The sequence below is a fragment of the Syzygium oleosum genome, unplaced genomic scaffold (genome assembly GCF_021117445.2).
Source record: "Syzygium oleosum isolate NSW1041296 unplaced genomic scaffold, Sole_v2.1 Sole_v2.17, whole genome shotgun sequence".
In the NCBI taxonomy this organism is placed as follows: Eukaryota; Viridiplantae; Streptophyta; class Magnoliopsida; order Myrtales; family Myrtaceae; genus Syzygium; species Syzygium oleosum.
This window is the reverse complement of record NW_026607501.1, coordinates 7,965,690-7,987,579: the sequence shown is the minus strand read 5'-3', so window position 1 is coordinate 7,987,579 and position 21,890 is coordinate 7,965,690. Positions and strand designations below refer to the sequence as shown.

The 21,890-nt window shown below is 40.2% G+C and overlaps 2 pseudogenes; both read left to right on the top strand.

Moving 5' to 3' along the window:
• Positions 1-37: 37 nt before the first annotated feature.
• Positions 38-7,634, top strand: LOC115678969 (disease resistance protein L6-like; annotated as a pseudogene).
• A 147-nt stretch (positions 7,635-7,781) lies between these two features.
• Positions 7,782-9,892, top strand: LOC130140224 (uncharacterized; annotated as a pseudogene).
• The last annotated feature ends 11,998 nt before the right edge of the window (positions 9,893-21,890 follow it).

The following is a 21,890-nucleotide window of genomic DNA, read 5'->3' as shown; positions in this document are numbered from 1 at the left end:
ATGCTTTATAAACAGCCACGAAGGAGAATTGGTGAAAATGGTCGTCCGAACAGTTTTGAGCGAGTTAAAGAAGGCATTGCAGCTAGTTGTTCTAGAAGAACTTGTCGGAATTGATAATGCTGGGCAGGATGTTCTGAAATTGCTGGATGATAACCCTAGTGCTCCCCAAATTGTTGGTATTCATGGAACGGGGGTATCGGTAAAACAACCTTAGCCAAGGTTGTTTACAATAAGATCTCTCACAAATTTCAGCATTGTAGTTCAATTGCAGATATTCGAGAATCCTCCCAGAGCAAGGGCGTTTCATGTTTGCAGAAGCAATTAATGTACGATATGGGAATAAAGGATGAAGTGCCGAATACGGATAAAGGAATATGGATCATGGAATCTAGACTTAAACGTAGCAAAGTCCTCATTCTTCTAGATGATGTAGATGATAATGACCAGCTAAAAGTTTTGCTTGGGAAACGTTACTGTTTTCAGATAGGAAGTAAGATAATCATAACTACAAGTATGTTCTTGATGATGCTAGAGTGAACTGCGAGTACGAACTCAAGGAAATTACCAGGGATCAATCTTTGACCTTGTTTAGTAGACATGCTTTTTGGAGGGACTTTCCTCCGCATGAATTTGAGTCTCTCTCAAAAGATGTCATAGCCACTACCGGAGGGCTTCCATTAGCTCAGGAGGTTGTAGGTTCTTTTTTGTGTGGGAGAAACTGAGCATTCTGGCAAGACGCATTAAAGAAGTTAAAGAAAGTACCTCATAGTAAAGTGCAAGAGAAGCTGAGGATAAATTATGATGCCTTAAGCTATGAGGAATGATAGATATTTTTGGATATTGCTTGTTTCTTTATTGGAGCTGATTTAAGAATTGCATCCTACACGTGGGATGTTTGTGATTTTTTTTCCGGGGATGGTGATCGAAATATTGAGCTTTATGTCGCTAATAAAAATTGGAGATGACCATAAGTTGAAAATGCATGATCAACTTAGAGACCTTGGTAGGGAAATTGTTCGTCAAGAAGATTACAATGAGCCTATGAATCGAAGTAGGTTGTGGGTCTACGAGGAAGCCCTGGAAGTACTATAGAGAAATAAGGTGATTGTTACCTCATCTTTGTTCTACTCTCTTGCATGAATTCTCTTAATTGAAATATATCTTAGACCTCACAGCCGAGATTATTGTCCTTATATTATTTCCTTGATGTGACTAGGAAGTGATGTTTTTACCAGCTAGTCATGGTTCCGGTCCGGTCCCGGGCGGTCCTGGGCGGTCCTGGGCGGTCCTGGGTTTTTTGCACACCCCTAGTCATGGTAGACATTTCCTATGTAGTTACAGAAAGAAAACTTTTTAAGTGTTTAAACGATAATAGAATAAGAGAAAAGAAAAGGAAAAGGAGCATATAGCTTAAACAAAATGATGCGGAATTTATTAGTGGTGCGTTTCTGGACCGATTGGACAAACAGAAGTCCAAACGGAAAGCGAAACGGTGATGCGATTAGATGGTTTTTTTTCTATTATTTTAGTATTTTTTTATGAGTTAATTTTAAGGGTCATTTTTGTAATTTTGCTATTTGATGCTTATTAACTTTCCTATTATGATTAGATTTCCTATTATGATTAGGTTTCCAATTCAGATTAGGTAACTTTCCTATTATGATTAGGTTTCCTATTGTAATTAGGTTTAACCCCTATAAAAGGGTGTTTACGGTTTGTTTTGAAGGATAACATTATTATCATCAATATTGAATTTCGAGATTTTTCTCTCTAAGTAAGGTTTTGTTTGAATTATTCGCTGAACGCTGCGTCAGGTGGTATCAGAGCCTATGGCGACTGGCGGTGGTCTTCGTGACGATGCTCAGGAGACTAGAGCCCCAACCCTTGGGGATGACGCGCTGCAACATTTGGAGCAGCGTTTAATGGAACGCTTGGATCAACGATTCGATCAAAGTCTTCGTCGTTTCGAAGAACGATTTGACGAGTTAACAGAACGATTCGACGGTCTCGGCGTTGATGTGAATCGGAATCGGCGGAACGACAGAAGGCCGGGTGCAGATCTTGCTCGCGGTGATCCTGTTGATAGGCCTGTTCCTGTCCGCAGGCAGAATAACCCTCTGTTTTCAGAGAGTTCGGAAGAGGAAGAAACTGAAAAATTTGATGAGGAACGTGCTGATTATGGTGGCAGAAATCGTCAGGGAGGACTTCAGAGAAGGCATGATAGGAGAGATGGACGACGACGCTATGACGATCGTGAAGGTAACGACTTTAAATTGAAAGTCGATATCCCTTATTTTAATGGTAGTCTGGGTATAGAAGAATTTCTGGATTGGTTTGTTGATATAGATAGATTTTTCGATTATATGGAGACCCCTGGTGAGAAAATGGTGCGATTAGTAGCCTGTAGATTAAAGGGGGGTGCGTCTGCATGGTGAGAGAGATTACAGAATAGGAGGGAACGAGAAGGGAAAGAGAGAGTTCGAACTTGGACTAGGATGAGGAGGCTACTGAAGCAAGAATTCCTTCCACCCGACTATGAGCAGATTATATTCCAGCAGTACCAACGTTGCCAGCAGGGCAATCGGACTGTGCATGAGTACACGGCCGAATTTATAAGATTGGTGGAGCGGAATAATTTATCAGAGACGGAGGGACAGCAGGTGGCCAGATATCTTGATGGTTTGAAACCCTTCATTCGAGATAAAATTGGAGTGCAGTTTCTGCGAAATTTAACTGAAGCCAAGAATATGGCGATGAAGGCAGAATTGATGCAGCAAGATAGGGGAAGAAGAGGCTACGAAAATTATCGAGGTTGCAGTTTGAGCAGTTCGGTAGAAAAGAGCAGTTTCAATAATCGCTTTAACGCAGGGCGAAATCAGGAAGATAAGGCGGTAGAAAAACGCCCTATGAACGAGCCGAGGGATAAGGGAACGCAAGCACAGAAAACTGTGAACCCTAACCCTTATACTAAACCAGCCGCGATAAAGTGTTACAGGTGTAATCAGCCTGGGCACCGTTCTAATGAATGCCCTCAAAGAAAGACCGTAAACGTAGCAGCGAGAGAAGAGGAGGAAGATGGATATTGCTGTGCGCCGGATGGTGAGGACGATGATTTTGAAGATGAAGAAGAGGAGCAAGTAAACTGTGTGGTTCGCAGGATGATGTTGGCCCCAAAATAGGAAGATGATTCGCAGCGCCATCAGTTATTCCGAACCAAGTACACCATTCTGGGAAAGATCTTTGCTGTGGTTATTGATAGTGGAAGTATGGAGAATATCATTGGGAAGGAGGCAGTGAAGAAGCTGGGGATACTCGTGGAGAAGCATCCTAATCCCTATACGTTAGAATGGATTAATTTGGAGCGGAAAGCATTCAGGTAACTGAGCGATGTAAAATTCCATTCTCCATCAGTAAGTATCATGATGAGCTGTATTGTGATGTAGTAGACATGGATGTATGTCATGTGTTATTTGGGAGGCCGTGGCAATTTGATGTAGATGCTCAACATTCGGGAAGAAGCAATCAGTATAACCTTGTGAAGGATGGAGTGAAGTATACGTTGCTGCCACTGAAGAACAAAGGAAAACAAGCTGCTGAAAATAATTTCCTTACCCTTACGAGGAAATTTGAAGCCGAGGTTAAGGAGACTCGACAGATTCACGTGCTGGTCATAAAACAAACAATTGAGACTGAGGCTGAATTACAAGTGGAGGAGTAGCCTGAAGCAGTCAGGCCTTTATTGAAGGAATTTAGTGAACTGATGCCTAAAGAGATTCCAGATGGGTTGCCGCCTATGTGCGATATTTAGCACCATATAGACTTAATTCCTGGTGCTAGTCTGCCAAATTTACCGCACTACAGGATGAGTCCAAAAGAGAGCGAGATTCTAAAAGAGAAGGTGGAGGAGTTGTTGCGAAAGGGACACATTCAGAATAGCATGAGCCCATGTGCTGTTCCGGCCTTGTTGACTCCTAAGAAAGATGAGAGTTTGCGGATGTGTGTAGATAGCATGGCCATTAATAAAATAACCGTGGGTTACAAGTTTCCAATTCCGAGATTGGATGACATGCTGGATAGGTTGCACGGTGCTAAGTGGTTCTCGAAGCTAGATTTGAAGAATGGGTACCATTAGATTCGGATTCGGCCTGGAGATGAGTGGAAGACAGCTTTCAAAACAAAGGAGGGGTTGTACGAATGGTTGGTGATGCTTTTCGGACTTTCCAATGCTCCAAGCACTTTCATGAGGCTTATGAATTAGATTTTGAAATCTTTTATTGGCAAATTTGTTGTAGTTTATTTTGATGATATCCTGATTTATAGTAAGACTGAGGAGGATCATCTGATGCATTTAAGGGAGGTGTTGACAGCCTTACAGATTAATAAGCTGTATATTAATCTTAAGAAGTGCAGTTTTTTAACTAATAAGCTATTATTCTTGGGGTTTATTATTACTGCTGAAGGAATAGAGGTAGATGAGGCGAAGGTAAGAGCAATCAGAGAGTGGCTGACTCCTAAAACAGTTTATGACATTAGGAGTTTTCATGGGTTGGCTACTTTTTATCGGCGATTTATTAAGAATTTTAGTACTATCGTAGCCCCAATTACTAAATGTATGAAGAAAGGCAAATTTCTATGGGGAGAGGAAGCTGAGAATAGTTTTGCTATTTTGAAGGAGAAGTTATGTACTGCACATGTTCTTGCTTTACCTGATTTTGATAAACTGTTTGAAGTTGACTGTGATGCTAGTGGAGTGGGTATAGGAGCTGTTTTATCTCAAGAGCGCAGACCAGTTTGCTATTTTAGTGAGAAGCTCAGTGACGCAAGGCAGAAGTGGAGCACTTATGATAAAGAATTCTATTCTGTCGTAACGGCTTTGAAGACCTAGGAGCATTATCTGATTGGGAAAGAATTCGTCCTTTATTCTGATCATGAAGCTTTGAAGTATCTGAATAATCAGAAGAGGATTAGCAAAGATATGCATGCGCGATGGTGTCAATTTTTGCGAAAATTTCCTTTCAGATTACAGCATAAGTCAGGTGTGCATAATGTTGTAGCAGATGCATTGAGTAGGAGAGCTGGCTTGTTGATTACGTTGAGCCAAGAAATTCTAGGGTTCAAGCAGCTGAAAGACTGTTATACAGATGATGACTTTGGAAAAATTTGGGAGTCATGTGCTGCTGGTCAACCTGTACAAGAATTTTATGTGCAGGATGGTTATCTGATGCGTGGCAATCAGCTTTGCCTTCCTCGGACATCATTACGAGAGAAGGTAATTCGCGATTTACATGATGGTGGATTAGCTACACATCTAGGTCGTGATAAAACTATTGCTGCAGTCCGGGAGCGATTTTACTGGCCCCAGTTGTGTAGAAATGTCAGCAGGTACGTACAAAAGTGTTATGTTTGCCAGACTGCTAAGGGGAAATCTAATAATACAGGCTTATATATGCCATTACCTATTCATGACAATATATGGGAAGATCTGTCCATGGATTTTGTGCTTGGTTTACCACGGACACAAAGAGGCGTGGATTCTGTTTTCGTTGTGGTTGACAGATTTTCCAAGATGGCGCACTTCATTCCTTATAGGAAAACTTCTGATGCAATAAGTGTGGCCAAATTATTCTTTAAGGAAGTGGTTCGTTTGCATGGTGTGCCCAAGTCTATTACCTCAGATAGGGATAGTAAATTTCTAGGGCATTTTTGGCGGACTTTATGGAAGCTATTTGATTCATCTTTGAATTTCAGTAGCACTGCTCACCCGCAGACTGATAGGCAAACAGAGGTGGTTAATAGAACTCTGGGAAACTTAATTCGAAGCATTTGTGGAGATAAGCCGAAGCAATGGGATGTTGCTTTATCACAAGCAGAGTTTGCTTATAATAATGCAGTTCATAGTTCTATTGGCAGGTCGCCTTTTTCTGTTGTTTATACAAATGCGCCTCAGCATACTTTGGATTTGGTCCAGTTGCCTAAGCAAGCGGATAAAAGTGTAGTGGCGGATCATATGGCTAAACAGATTGTGGAAGTGCATCATGAAGTCAAACAGAAGCTAAAGGAAGCTAATCAGAAGTATAAAGCTGGAGCAGATAAGCACAGGCGGAAGCAGGTATTTGCGGTAGGTGATCAGGTCATGATTTTTTTTTCGTAAAGAGCGATTACCAGTTGGATCTTATAACAAATTGCAGCCAAAGAAGTACGGACCTTACGCTGTCAGCAAGAAGATTAACGATAATGCTTATGTTATAGACCTTCCACATAGCATGGGCATATCCAACACTTTTAATGTTGCTGATTTGTCACCGTTTCATGAGTCCACAGAGCCGTTATATCCAGATCCTGATTTTAACTCGAGGGCGAGTTCTTTTCAAGTGGAGGAGAATGATGTGGAATTTATTAGTGGTGCGTTTCTGGATCGATTGGACAAACAGAAGTCCAAACGGAAAGCGAAACGGTGATGCGATTAGATGGTTTTTTTTTCTATTATTTTAGTATTTTTTATGAGTTAATTTTAAGGGTCATTTTTGTAATTTTGCTATTTGATGCTTATTAAGTTTCCTATTATGATTAGATTTCCTATTATGATTAGGTTTCTAATTCATATTAGGTAACTTTCCTATTATGATTAGGTTTCCTATTGTAATTAGGTTTAACCTCTATAAAAGGGTGTTTAGGGTTTGTTTTGAAGGATAACATTATTATCATCAATATTGAATTTCGAGATTTTTCTCTCTAAGCAAGGTTTTGCTTGAATTATTCGCTAAACGCTGCGTCACAAAAGAAGGGAAGAAATCGAAATGGAGATACAATGTTTCGCAGTAACTTCGGAGAGGGTGATTACATGACTTTATTCATCATAGAAAACACAAATAATTATATGTATGATAAGCTCTGGACTGACCCGAGCGTCAAGTTCACCACTATAGAATGAAGGCAAAGTGATATCGGTCCACTGATTAGTTGATCTGATGCAACTTTCGTGTAGGGAATTGGAAAAGGTCGCGTTCAGGCCCTTAGTCTCGGCGAATACCGAGCGCACCATAAATTCATAACTAAACAATTTGAAACACTACCGGACTTACGGTTACTTCAAGTGCGCGATGCGAAACTGATTGGAGATACCAAAAGCTTGCTTCCTAAGTTATGATGGCTTGTGTGGGAGGGACGTCCTGCATCCGCGGCTACTAGTTTTCGTCTAGAGAAATTAGTCATACTTGATTTATCAAGAATGGACGTTTCAGAGCTTCGGGAAGGTTGGAGTCATCTCAAGGTCAGATGGAGAGTCTGTTGTCTGGTCTTTTGTTTTTAACGACTTATTCTTAGCGAAACTTTGTCAAATCATTTTGTTTTGCAGGTGGCGAAGCGGTTGAAAGTTCTAAAGATTACATATTGCCATTGTTTAAAAGTTACTCCTGATCTCTCGGCTTTCCACAATTTAGAGATATTAGTGCTTCGCTATTGTTATGATCTGGAGCAAATTCACCCTTTTATTGGAGAAGTCAAGGGTCTAGTTTCTTTGGACTTGTCCGAATGTTGGAAGCTCCAAGAGCTACCCGCAGAAAATGGGCAAGTTGGAAGGACCGAAGGAACTTGATCTACACAGAACCGCTATACGGGGAATTCCATGTACTTAGAGGTGGCACTATGAGTCAGAAATCCATTTATTAACTCATTTTTAGTGGATTCAGGTTGAATATGGATCACTTGAAATTTTGAAAACATATGAAAATGGGTTTGCAATATTAAAGTCCAAGCTTATATAGGTCAAATATGGGTTGAATATGGGTTTGTCAAATATGGATTGAATATGGGTTTGTCACAAACCCATATTCAATCCATATTTGACCCATATATATTATTAACTTGTAACCTTGTAGGCTAAATAGCTTAAGTGTTATTTTAAAAAAAAATTATTTTTTTATTTTTTAAAAAATCAAAATTTTAATTTCTTTAAATTATTTTTATTTTTCTGTTTCCTTCTTCTCCGGCCGGTTGCCGGCAACTGGCCATAGGCGAGCTTTGAGCTCATGCGAGCTCGCTAGATTCCGGCGAGCTTGTGATTTGGACGAGCCTTGAACTCGCCGATTTGGACGAGTTGGAGCTCGCCGACCTCTAGCGAACTCGAAGCTCGCCAGACGAGATCACCTGCAGCCGGTCGTCGGTCGTCGCCGTGGCCGATGATCGGCTAGAGAAGAAGGAAAAAGAAAAAGGAAAAAAAAAAGAAAAATTAAAATTTTCATTTAAAAAAAAGAAATAAAAAGAAAATAAGGACATATAAAAATATAAAAATTTTAATTTTTTAAATTATAAAAATTGTTCACTTTTTTTATATTGCATTGAAGCATTTTAGCAATATAAATATTATAAGAAATAAGTTTTTTTCTAAATTGGATTGTAAAGTTTTTTAGAATACGAGTCAGATCGGGTATGGGTCGAGTATGGGTTGGGTTGGGTTGGGTTGGGTATGGGTAATTAGATTTACACTACATGAATATGGGTTAAAACGGATTAAATGAGTCAATATGGATATGACCATTTTTAACTAGACCCAAACCCGACCTGACTCACCCGTTTGACACCTCTACAAGTATTTTCCATCTGGTAAATTTGTTGACCATGGACTCGACAGACTGCATGAGTTTATTTGAACTTCCAAAGAGTATCGGATCTCTTGTGAAAATGCAGCACCTATCATTAGGCAAAAGGACTTTTCCAAATTACGAAGGTGACCTCCGAGCTCATCATTGTTTCGATCGTATCCCCGATTCAATTGGGAAGTTGGAATCGTTGACTGAATTGGATTTGTCATACACAGATATTTGGGAATTACCCGAGTCCATTGGGGATTTGAAAAACTTGAAAATTTTGAGAATGATTAGAAGTGAGCATTAAAGTGATTTACCTAGTACTCTTAGCAAGTTGGGCAAACTTGAAGAATTAATTGCCTCATTCTGTGAGAGTCTGGGAGGGGAAATTCCTATAGATGGGTTGTCTTCACTGAAGATCCTTATATTACGTAGGACATGCGTCTCCGGCTTCCACGGTGCAATGGATAAGCTTTCTCATCTTGAAACACTTGATTTAAGCAGCTGCAAGATGCTTCAATCGCTGCCGCAAAGCCTCAGTAAGCTATCTTCACTGCAATGCCTTCTGTTAACCAGATGTGACAAACTTCAGCAGCTGCCAGAGTTTCCTGCCTCTTTTAAGAGTTCTGCGATTGAACTGTCAACATTGCCCATTGCCTCAACTTTCTCACCTAACCCATCTAAAAAAGCTCACTATGAAGCATTGCCGATCTCTGGAATCCATGCCAAAGCTTCCCTCAGGAATACTGGAACTTCGTGTCTGCGGCTGCGATAAGTTGAAAGTGTTGCGAAGTTTGTCAAGTTTGAAATTCTTGTCAGAATTAGATCTCGATCAATTTGTGCAGCAAGCTGACAGAAATCAAGGGTCTGGAACCACTAAAATCCTTAGTAAAACTAAATGTATCTGGATGCTGGAAGCTGTCCAACCTCGACGGCCTTGAACATATAGAGTCTTTAAGATACTTGGATATGAGAGGGGTCGTTAATCTAGTTGAAGTTCAAGGCCTTGACAGACTTACAAACTTGGAAGATCTACTTGTAGCGGGCTGTCAGTCCCTTAGAAAACTGACGTTTTGCACTTAACACATCTGAAGCGATTAATCGCTAAGGGATGTGTTAATCTAGTCGAAATTAAAGGCCTTGAGAGATTGAAGAACTTGGAAAAATTGGATATACGGGGGTGCATATCCATTGAAACATTACCAGACCTCTCGTGTTGCGATAACCTGAATTTTTTGTGCATTAGAGGATGTTCAAAGCTTCGTGATGTTCAGGGCCCGGAGAAAGTCGCAGTTGTGTTAAAATGAGGGATTGACTGCAAGGCCTCAGCAAATTGTCCGCGACTGTCAGATTTCGAAGATTTAATGGAATGATGGGGGGTTCCATTTCGCATGAACTTGTGGAGATCTCAGAGCTCTAGGAATCAAGGCGTCCAAACTCTGAAAGACGTTTGAAGATGCAGCTTATCAGAATTTCATATATCCATTGCGCTGCTGCAGCAGAGAAACGATTTGTTGATGAAGATAATGGCCCGATGAGTCGATCGCTTCTGCCACAAATGTTGGAACGATTCACGTTTCCTTTCAAAGGTACGTAAAGCAGGTATACGGCCATTCATTGTCGAGATGTATTGCCAACTTCATCAGCTTTTCATACGTATTGCACTTTCGTCTTTTTAAGTGGTTGGAGGAGGAATGCAGGCAACTTCGATTTTCGCTTAGAGATCTATCATGCATTTCATTAAAATTAGGGATCGTTATCCGGAAACAAAACCAAACATACATATATTTTTTTGTTTGCATGGTTATGAATTCCACTTAAATTGGTTTGACGTGCGATCCAATCTTGGATGTAGGTCCTCAAATTCATTTGAATTATCAAGATTAAGCCCATGCAAATTGGCAATATCTTCAGCAATAATAGACAACATATATATAATATATATACACAGTTGGTTCATCAATTCCTTTTCTTTTCTTTTGTATTTTAATTTGATTTTGGCTAATTGCACGCTTTCCTCCCTGGATCTGCTCACAAGTTTTAAAAGTCGCGCATGTACGAATCATATTGTGTTCTCATGAGTTAGCTCAAGTTGAAAAGAATTTTCATGCTTTTCGTGTTACTTTGATCTGAATTTCAGTCTTTGTTTTCAGTCGCCTCTGCAAAAATTTTGTCTAGAGATGATTTGTGTGGCTTGGCCGCGTCCTCGGCATGACGTTGCTAGACGGAGCGTGTACATTCACGTTCGGCCCTCAAGACGCGCCCCGGCCCGACCTCATTGTCTACGCGATTTGACATCATTCGGCTTGTTTCCATTAGCTTAGGTTCACTTTTGCATCAAAATTCAGTATGTGGAGCTCTCCCGGACGACCGAACTCTCTTTGTTTTTCTATCTATATGGACCTCTCTCAGCTTGCATTCCGAGGCTTTCGAATGCCCTATTCGTTTGTGAAAACTGGGGAGGATGAAGCAAACCTAATCACCTTATATTCCATCATTCGAAAAGTGAAAGTACATCTCTCAATTTTTATGTGCCTGGAGAAAACGTCTGAAGGATGGACTTGGAATGGAGTTCAGCTTGTAACGAAACGTGCCACAAAGGGCAAAGTGACGTTTTCTAGGTTTTGACTAAGACGAGGAATTCTCACACTAAGCGATCGGAATGAAAAAGTGGCAGTGATAAGATGAGTTAACCAGCCCGGCAACAAGTTCAATCCTTCCATAACACAAGGGGGGCCAGGACACACGCGAGCCGAGCGATGTAGGTGCGCAGGAGTACTTCTCGCTGCAACGCCACCGGCCACTTCTGCCGGGTCTAACAAGGCTCGGGTGCAAGTCCTTCCACGGCGGACCGAGACATACACCGTCACACCCCCAACTCTACAAGAATAGGAGCAATAACACGGCCGTCCTTCCTTCCAAAGGACGTAACGTGAAACACAACCAACAGTTCCCTGTCGATATCGCACTCATACTATCGGCTAGACATGGCCACGGTTTGGAACCGGTCGGTTCCAGTTCGTGGCCATGTATGAACCGGCGGTTCCGGGCCGGTTTTGGTTCCTGCCCGGTTTGGAACCGGCCGGTAAAAATTAAAAAAATAAATTATGAAATAAAAAAATAATGAATTATCAAATTATGAAATAATGAATTATTCAATATAAAATATAATCAAAATGTACATTGTAATCAAATTTGGGGAAAAAGAGAGAGAAAGAGATCGGGCTTGAACTTAATGAATTATCATTAAGCGCTTTACATATCTTCTTGGGGATAGAAGAATCAAAATCCATGTAGTTCTTTTACCCTCAATCGTCGCTACCCGTTCCCGTACTGGTATCGGTAATGGTGGTATCTCCGTCGTCAAAGAATTCGGATTCATTATTCCAATCTATCTCTTGTTGTCGATATTGAGCCTTCATCCAATCATCGACGCAAGCTTGAGCCTCCACTGATTCCGGAACTAATCTTGAACGTTGTTCATCTAAAATATTATCTCCGGCACTGAATGCTTGTTCGACCGCAACTGTCGAATATTGGGTTGCAAAAATTTATTTTGCAATAAGAGAAATGATTGGGTATTGGCTTGCGTGCCTCTTCGACCGCAACTGTCGAACATTGGGTATTGCAAAAATTTGTTTTGCAATAAGAGAGGATTGGGGTTACAAAAATTTGTTTTTTTTTTGGGAGAGAATCGGGCCCGGAACCGGCGGTTCCGGGCCGGTTCCAAACTGCGGGCCCGGCCAACGGGCCAGTCCCGGGTTTGACCCGGGTAGGTTCCGGGCCGAAACCGGCCCGTGGCCATGTCTACTATCGGCCTCTAACCAAGTAACGTGAAAAGATTTTAAAGGAATGGGCTGAGTAATCATAGCTCAGTGAGTAGTGCATATATCTTTTAAGCAGATCGAACACCCACTATAGATACTTACAAAACCATAGCTTAACTCAATAAGCCCAAATTTGTTTGATATTATACATACAACTTCAATATAAGTTATTTTACGCATATGGGTTCAAAAGGAATAATGAAATACGCAATCACGTGAATAGTAAAGTACTAAAATAATCATTTTATCAGTAATATCAAAACGAAATATCAAGGATCTAATCCATTGATCGATCTTAATAACTCACATATTAATGATCGATTCCATTGATTAATCTCATCAAATCACATGTCGATGGTCCATTCTATTGACTAATCTCAAATCACATGTCAATGGTTCATTCCATTGACCAAACTCGTGCTCAAGTATCTAGCCATGGTCACACAGAACGTCCAGTGACAAGGCGATCAAGATTCTTCCTTAGTTAGGTCTCCATCTATATTGCCGGTAACTTGGTTAAAAAACTAGTATGCGCATACCCACAAGCCCTTAATGGGTTTATAGTGATATTGAACACCAAACCCACATCCTCAAATACCATGAATCAAATCCAGAATCATATCATCAATTGATTTCTCAAAACAAAACGCATAAACTTTCTCAACTTCATTTATCAGCCAGAATACATTTCACAAACCAAATATATAACATTTCACAACTCAACTCAACCACCATAAATCTTTTTTGTAAAGTATTTTTGAAATCATTCCAAAAATTCATTTCTTAAACCATAATACATTTCGCATACCCATTTCATAAACCAAGGTCACAAATCAATCTATACACATTGTTTGACAACACCATTACTAAATCATATCTCAAACCATTCACAAATACCAAAATGTAGTAAATACCCGATCCAGATTTTTATGCAACTAACGTGCTTTTTCATAACTCATAATATATCGAATATCTTTCTCTTTTAAGGCATGAGTTTATAAATTCATAGAAAAGATAACACCATTCACTTGGAAAAGCGGAAAATCAACCTACGGTGATTACTCGAACCGACACGCTCGTATTCCTATCAATTATTTGGAAAACGATTAAAAAAAAACCAAGTATAACACTATTCTAACATACTACTCGACGAAACTATGCTTATTGGTCGATAAAAATCCTCGGACGTGTAAACAAAGGACCCGTTAATAACGAACGTTGATTTTCGTTCGTAACGTGTATTATCCGAACGCGTAACTCGCACGCAAAACTTCAGAATTTCGTTCCAATCAAACCGTACTTCGGAATCAATTTTTGTTAAATCCTATAGCTCCATGATGTCTTAAATTATCGTTTTCATATATATTCACAACTCGATAACTCCAAGATCAGACTTCGTAGCCAAAAATCCACATAATTCCATATTTACGATCCAACCTCGAAAATTACTCTGATTAAATGAACAATAGGCTTGAATACTTACTCGGCGTTGCAATTCACAGTTGATTCGACTTCTCGGGACGTCCAGATAGCGAACGCGCGAGACTTTTTCTCTTTTCCCCTTCTTCTCTTCACGGACGAACTCACTCTCTTCCCCTTTCATTCCTTTCCTGTTTTGTCCGCCCCTTCTCACGCTCAGCACAAATCCATCGAGGGAAGAAAAGGAAAAATTTAGAACATGGGCTGAGTCAATTTGGGCCCATTAGTACATACACGCTTAGTTCGACAAAACTAAATACCCTTTAGCAGAAAACCAACTTTCGATTAGCTCGATTGGTGACTTGGACAAATGGAAATACAAACATCCGCAGAAGTCACCTCAGGATAGTTGGGATGTCAAAGATAAGGGAAAAAGGCTGATACAAGCTACAACTTATGACAGAGGGGCCACAGCGATCGCCATCACCTGTCTCGACAGAACTGGGGACGTGGGCTCGTTTGAAAGCTGCATGACGAATGGAGTTTGGCAATCGATCCCTGGCTTTCGCTTCAGTTTCAATCGACCGGGAGGGCTGGTCCAACTTCTGCTTTTTCAGGCTAATAATGCAAGCAAAGGCCAAAAAAGGGTCAAGGAAAGGTGGTGGTGGTACCACCGCCCCACGGTTTCCACTTTTCGGCTTGTATAATGACATCGAACCACACTTCTTTTAGAATCGTCTCCTCCTTGGCGCTTTTAGCCCCATTCGTTTCAGGACAAAAGCAATTGGTCTTCCAACCCTTTTTCTTTGCTGCCTCCCTTGGCCTAAAAAGAAGAAAAAAAAAATAGCCTTTTCCCACCCCCAATTTTTTTCTCTTCAATGGATGAAAGAACAAAGTAGTCCTTCTGTCAAAATTTCAATTCAGAATCCGACAAGAATCGCCGAGTAAAGCATCGGTTATTGACACGTGACGCCATCGTGGACGAGCTTCTAATTACTTCCGAGAGTGATCGACATTTGTTGATGTGTCCGGATATTATTTTTCAACAAAAAACTAATAACTTTCGTGACGATACCGTCTAAAAAAAAGATGTATAAGGACGCGTTTGGCAACCGGCTAAATGGTAACTATTTCTATTTTTTTGTTTTCAGAATTAGTTTTAGAACTGAAATTCGTTTGATAAATTTTTTGTTCCCAGAATCAGTTTTGGAACAAAATCAAAAAGCAAAAAAAAGTTGCTTCTTGATTCTAAGAACAAGAATTAGAAATGGAAATTTTTTTTTTTCTTCTTCTTCTTCTTCTTCTTCCTGGCCTGTGGCCGGGTGCCGGCCGTCGGCCACCGGCCAGGCCTACGAGGGCAAGGGTGGCGGTGACCTGGCCATGGCCAAGGAAGGGGAAGAAGAAAAAAAAAAGGAAAAAATATTAAAAAATTCAAAATATTATTAATAAAAAGAAAATTTGTGCAGTTACCAAACGCATTTCTGTTCTTTTTCTATTCCAAGAATAAAAATTTTGGACAGTTACCAAACACCTTCAAATGCTTAGAAATTGTTCCCGGATATGGAATAAAAAAGACTCATTTTTGAACTGAAATTATTTCCGGGAACAGAATGGTTGTTAAACGCACCCTAATTGATGATTCCTATGCTTGCAAGTGTGTTTAATCTGATAGACACTCTCACTAGGGTTAATTCCATTGTATTCAATAATGACATTGCCAATTTTAGTTCAAATCCATATTAGACGTTGCTGGCACTATTTCTTCTAATAAGTGAGTAATTTGTATATTTTTTAACTTCAACTTTAACTCCTATCTAATATGAGATATATTTTTGTGCCGTTTATCAGAATTCAATCTCAACCCTTGGATATTAAAGGGCTTTAAGAAAATTTTATCGATATTAACTTTAAAGACTCATTTATATTTATGTATATATAAATACAATGTATTAATAACGGCCTACATCATTTAGGTCATATTCGAAATGGAACTGTGATAAAATCATACGTAAAATCTCTTCAATCAATTGTATGAAGGCTGCTATTCTTGCCAAAACAAAGTATAAGAATCAAAAGTGCCGTTTGTTTTAATGGCTTGTTAATGTATGCGTCCCATATCAATTGTTGTAGCTAACTTGGCAATTTCTAGCATATTTTAAATAGAAATTTGACAGAAAAATTTCAATCGTCCCAGAAAAATTATATAAAAACATGAATGATAACCAAATAAAGAGAAAACTAGAAGTGCCATAATTTTTATATGGCGCTCATTTTGGTGTCAAAATTTTTCGTTGAATAACTTAAGTGCTACTTTAAAAAAAAACGATTACTTAAGTGTTATCACCAATTTGGGAAGATGGAAATCCGACGTAGCAACATTTTGTCAATTTTTCTGGCCGACGTGGCTCACCGGTGCTCTAAGTCAACATTGATAGCTCTAAATGACTTCGTTCAACATCTTTCTCCCGAATATAAACCCTAATTTGGACAAATCAAGTAATTTCCCAAATTCTTCAAACCCTAATTCAAACAAATCAAGCAACTTTCCCAAATTCTCCTGACCATTCGGATGGCAATTTGGTCAAAATACATAGAGCACGATTCAGCCATCACCCATCGACCCTTAGGGTGCGCATGACAATCATTCTGTGCCCGGGAACTATTTCTACTCAGAAATGATTCTTTTTGATTATGTGCTCGGAAACAATTTCTGAGCATTTAAAGGCGTTTGGTAACTGTCCAAAATTTCTATTCCTGGGATAGAAAAGAACAGAAATACGTTTGGTAACTACACAAAATTTCTTTTTATTAATAATATTTTAATATTTTTTTTCTTTTTTTTTTCTTTCTACCCTTCCCTTCTTTGGCCATGGCCGGTCGCCGGCGCCGGCGACCGGCCACAGGCCAGGGCGTCGCGGCCCTCGCCGCCGCCCTGGCCGCCTGCCTCACCGCCGGCCTCGCCCAGATCAGGCGAGGCCGAGCCTCGCCATCGGTCGCGACGGCGAGCCGCCTCACCCAGGCGGCGAGGGTCCAGCCCTCGCCCTCGCCGGCGAGGGGGACCCTCGTCTCCGCCGGCGGCCGGCGAGGGCCATGACGCCCTCGTCGGCCCTGGGCTATGGCCGGTCGCCGGCGGCCGGACCGGCCACAGCCCAAGGAAGAACAACACAAAGAAGAAAAGAAAAAAAAGAAGAAAGAACTCATTCTCAAAATTGTGTCGAGAAACAAGAAGCAACTTTTTTTTACTTCTTGTTTCTCTTCCAAAACTGTTTCTGGGCACAAATTTTTGCAAAAATGTGCCCGGGAACAAAAAGTTTACCAAACGCATTTCTGTTCCCAAACTATTTCTAGGAACAAAAGAACAGAAATTTTCACTGTTTGGCACGTTACCAAACGGGCCCTTAGTGTTGTCAAGCATGAAGCGGGGCCCACTCTGGCAGCCGCTCGTTCAGGAGCACGAACTTCATGAGGCCAAGCCAATCGACGTCCAAAAGCGAGCTCATGGGCACCCTTGGGAGCAAAGGGGCCAAAAACCTAGGAGGCGAGGTCGGGGTCATTGGAGTCGAGGACGATTTTGATCCAGCCATGTTAGGGAAAGGAATAGGGGTCATCGCCAAAGTCGATGAGCTTGTAGATGAGAGAAGGAAAGGCGAGGGAGAAGAAGCGGCCAAAGAGTGAGATTTGTTTATTTTGAGAGAGAGATTCGATTTAAGGAGGATACAATGTGGTTTAGGTATAAAAAGACCACATTATAAAAAATTTCATGTATGAATTGACATTTTTTTAAAAAGCCAAGTAAGACCTTTTACAAGTTATTTGTCGTAGGAGGCACTGAAAGGGTGGTTGTATTTTCTCAGATTTGGTACTTAAGCGATCCGGCAAAATGTTTTTGCGCAAAACGAGTGCTGTACAAAAGTTATAACATTTTTAACGCCCCTTTCCTAGAACAAAGCATAAGGATCAAAAGTGATATCCCTCCAAAAATACAAAATGGGTGGATTAACACGAGGATGAGGAATTCAACAAGAATCCCAACTTTCAAATTGAGCGGATTAACATGAGATATAGGAAATGGCTTTCAAAGACAATAGGGACGACTCTTGAAGTGCTGGTATAGTGCTGCGTAACATTCGATTTCGAGGACCCATCATTAAAGCTACGATCGATGCGTCATCTTCATCATTATAAAGTTCATATTGGATTGGAGCAACATAAATGAGCAATGATGTACCTGCCAGGGTGAAATTTAAATCCATTATTCGACAAGAAGAGTCAACCCCATCACCTCCCACTTGTACGTTTTGATCCATTAAGAAGAATTGCAATTGGCTAAACCTAAGCAGCCCCATAAGATCACTTGGATTGCCACTTCATTTTATTATTTTTTCTTGAGGCAATTTGGGTTTATTTTATCTCCCTCCCTTCTGGGATGGGGACATTAATGATTTGCCATCACTTTTTTTTTTTTTTCAGATAAGCAAAGTTTTTTTTTATTAAAATCGAAAAGCATCGCTAGCCTTACCAACTCAGATCAAGCATCGAAACAGCTCTATCGCGCTTCTCTACAAGCGCATTGTATTCGACAAGATATCATTTGGGGTCAATTCAGGTCGTTTTCTCATCCTTGTTAACGCGCCAAACTTCATCGATTCGCAATCTTTCCCACAAAAAAATAATGGATTGCGATGTGGTCTAGGTACAAATGTGTCCAAGTCTCCCATGTCGCATTCCCGTTAGCATTCAAAAATTTTGTACTTGAGCAAGCAAAGAGAGGTACGGATCAATATGCAAGGTGAGCCAATAACTTATATTTTATATAAGCAGAGCAAAAATATATAAAATTAAGTTGGTGGTGGTAGGTGGGACCGATGATAATAACAAAAAATTTGACATTTTTTGGTGCAAACAAATGCCCCCTTCAAAAGAATTGAATGATTCATCAATATTCGATTCTTTTAAATTAGGTAACCAAGCGTCATAATGTGCCCCATTATCATTGGCAAATCTTATTTTTTCTTACTGAATTTTATCTTGGTCAGATTCATCGTATGGCTCATATCTTGCCACGAAAGACACGTTTTGTGTAAAGTCTTCATGTAACCTTCTATCTCTATCCTTAAGTAGTTGCTTATACCTAGACACTCTCGTTGCCAATTAGAATAAATCGGCAAAATTTCGACTTTCAAATTTTTCTCCTCGATATAAACTAAATCTACAATAGATACATCATGGACGGACCTATAGAATTTGGTATGTAACTGCGTTTCCATTTACTCCGTATGAACAGAATTGGCCGCCAAATTAGTATACCAAGTAAAAGTAGTCGTGGATAGTAGTGACAAATGGAAAAATCTCAACTTCTAGCAAACAGCTTGAGACGCATTTCCACGTTGCATAGCAAATCGACTAATATGTTCAACTGTCAATTGATCATCTTGACCGGAGAATAGGTCGAAGTCAATTATCTTGAAACCTCTAGGATAAGAAATTGCATCCATCCAGTCTGGATATGACTTTCTGTATACAAGCTTGACGTTCCCAACATCGAAGCCTAGGTGTTGCATTGCTTGATCTAGTATTAATTGGACCTGTTGGGGATCTTGACCACGGATTACTTGAGCGGGTTGTCCTCTAGGCAAAGGAAGTGGCCTAACTTGGTTGTTGACTACCATATTTGGTCCTTGAGGAGCATACACTGGGTTGGGCATTGCCATTGCTTCCGTTATAGGTCTCTGACCATCTTGCCTCTTAGGTGGAGACGGTGGTCTACCTTGATTGTGGATGACAACATTAGGTCTATATGGGGCAAGTGCTACGTTAAATTGTGGCATCATCCCAATTGGCCTCACATTATCAACCAGTGGTACTGGGAAACTGGCTACACTTGGCAACAACATATTTTGCTGAGCATTTTGATTGACCAAGCTGCTATTGTTGTGACCATTTGGGTTTAATCGAACAGGGTTAGGGAAATTGCTTCGACTGATGGGTATCCGCCGACTGGTCTGGGTTTTACCAACGGTTTTAGCCCTTTGCAAAATCTTGACTGGTGGTGGAGTGGTATAATTTTTTACAGTAATAAAAGCAATTTGAGCAACAGAAGATGGACGGGCGTACTTCGAAGGTGCAAGATTAGTAGGGTTTGCTTGTATCTAGACTGAATGACTTGATGTTTCCTGTCCACGTACAACTTTGTGCAAGGTATTCAAGATCATTGGCTTAACCACATCGACAAACTATTTCATCAAGTGGCTAGTCTTTTCATTCTGGTGTTCGTTAAGAAGCTAGCAAATATCATCATTAGACTTGGCTCCAACTCATCAATGAGTTGCCTCGGAATGCCGACATCTCCACCTTGGACTTGATCTTTCACTGGCTGTGCAGTCGATGACTCAGCACTTTCCTACCCTCTCATTGGTTGGCGGTGGTGGCAAATTGTTACCGTCAGCATTGTCAAGATCGAGTTGATTCATTCCTTGTGCACACCATGGTATCTCCTCAAATCAGTCATAACGGTCCTATCGAGCGTGCTAAAATGATGTTTCGCTATAATTTTCTCTCGCGATAAAATATTTTTCGCCGAAAGTCCTTCTTCGATTTTTAATTGAAGGAGACAGATTTTGTGATGACTCCGAATAAGAAATATCACATGTGATAAGGAAATCAACAACTTGAATTTCAATAGGATTGTACAGGTGCAAATCGTGCCAGAATTTAATCAATGACAAGGCTTAGAAAATATAAACTCTACAGTAGAACTGAACGTAAACAGACTATGTCAGAATTTAACCAACGACATAGGCTGAGAACGCTAAGATATTACGCCAGAATTTGATCGGCCATACAGCATCATGGGTAAAGATACAAACCGAAATTTAATTGACGATGCGGATCTAGAAACTACAATTAAGAAACACGCCGGAATTTAACAGACGACACGAGTTTGAAAAATAAAAGTACAATGCAGGAAAGTAAATATAATTGAAAAATAGTAAATTTGTTTGATTTGTGCATTGGTGGCTCCGAAGAGTATGATGTGGCTATGTAAACCTTACAATCAATGGTCATCAACGGAGGTTCCAAAGGGAGGTTATGAAGTGAAGTTACAAAGAAAAGTTACAAATAGAGGTTTCGAACGGTTACATTAATTCCGCTATCTTGACGGTTGTTTTATTCCATTATGTCGATGGTTACTTCTTTTACGATTGTATCCGAGATTGTCGAATCTACTTTTTGTCGAATTCTTCAAATTGTTGATCTTTCAAGTTATCACAGGTCGATAATAACAAAAATAAAAAAGATATTTTTTGGTGCAAACAATTGGAAATGTCTTTTAAAGACTATAGCGACAACTCTAAATGTGATGGTATAGTGGTACGTATCATTTGATTTCGAGGACCCATCATTATTGCTACGATCGTTGTGTCATCTTCATCGTTAAGACAAAGTTCATATTGGATTGGAGCAACATAAGTGAGCAATGATATGTACCTGCCAATGAGAAATTCAAATCCATTACTCCACGAAAAGGGTCAAACCCATCACCTCCCACTTGTGCGTTTTGATCCATTGAGCAGCATTGCAATTGGCTAAACACAAGGAGCCCCACAAGATCACTTGGGTATCCCACTTCATTTTATTATTTTTTCTTGAGGCAATTTGGGTTTGTTTTATCTCCCTCCCTTTTGGGATGGGGGCATAATGTTTTGGCATGACTCCGTCTTTTTTTTTTTTTTCCTTTTTTTGTTGAGAAGAGCAAAGTTTTCTTCTATTTAAATCGGTAAGTGTCGCTCGGCCTACCAACTCAAATTGAGCTCTGGAACAGCTCTATTGCGCTTCCCTACGAGCACATTGTATTTGATGGGCCATCTTTTGAGGGTCAATTCAGGTCGTTTTTTTGTTCTCGCTAATGAGCCAAACTTCATCGATTCGCAATCTTTCACAGAAAGAAACGATGGATTGATGTGGTTTCGACACAAATAAGTCCAAATCTCCCATGTCACGTTCACGTTGGCATTCAAAAGTTTTGTACTTGAGCAAGTAGAGAAGGGTACGGATCAAT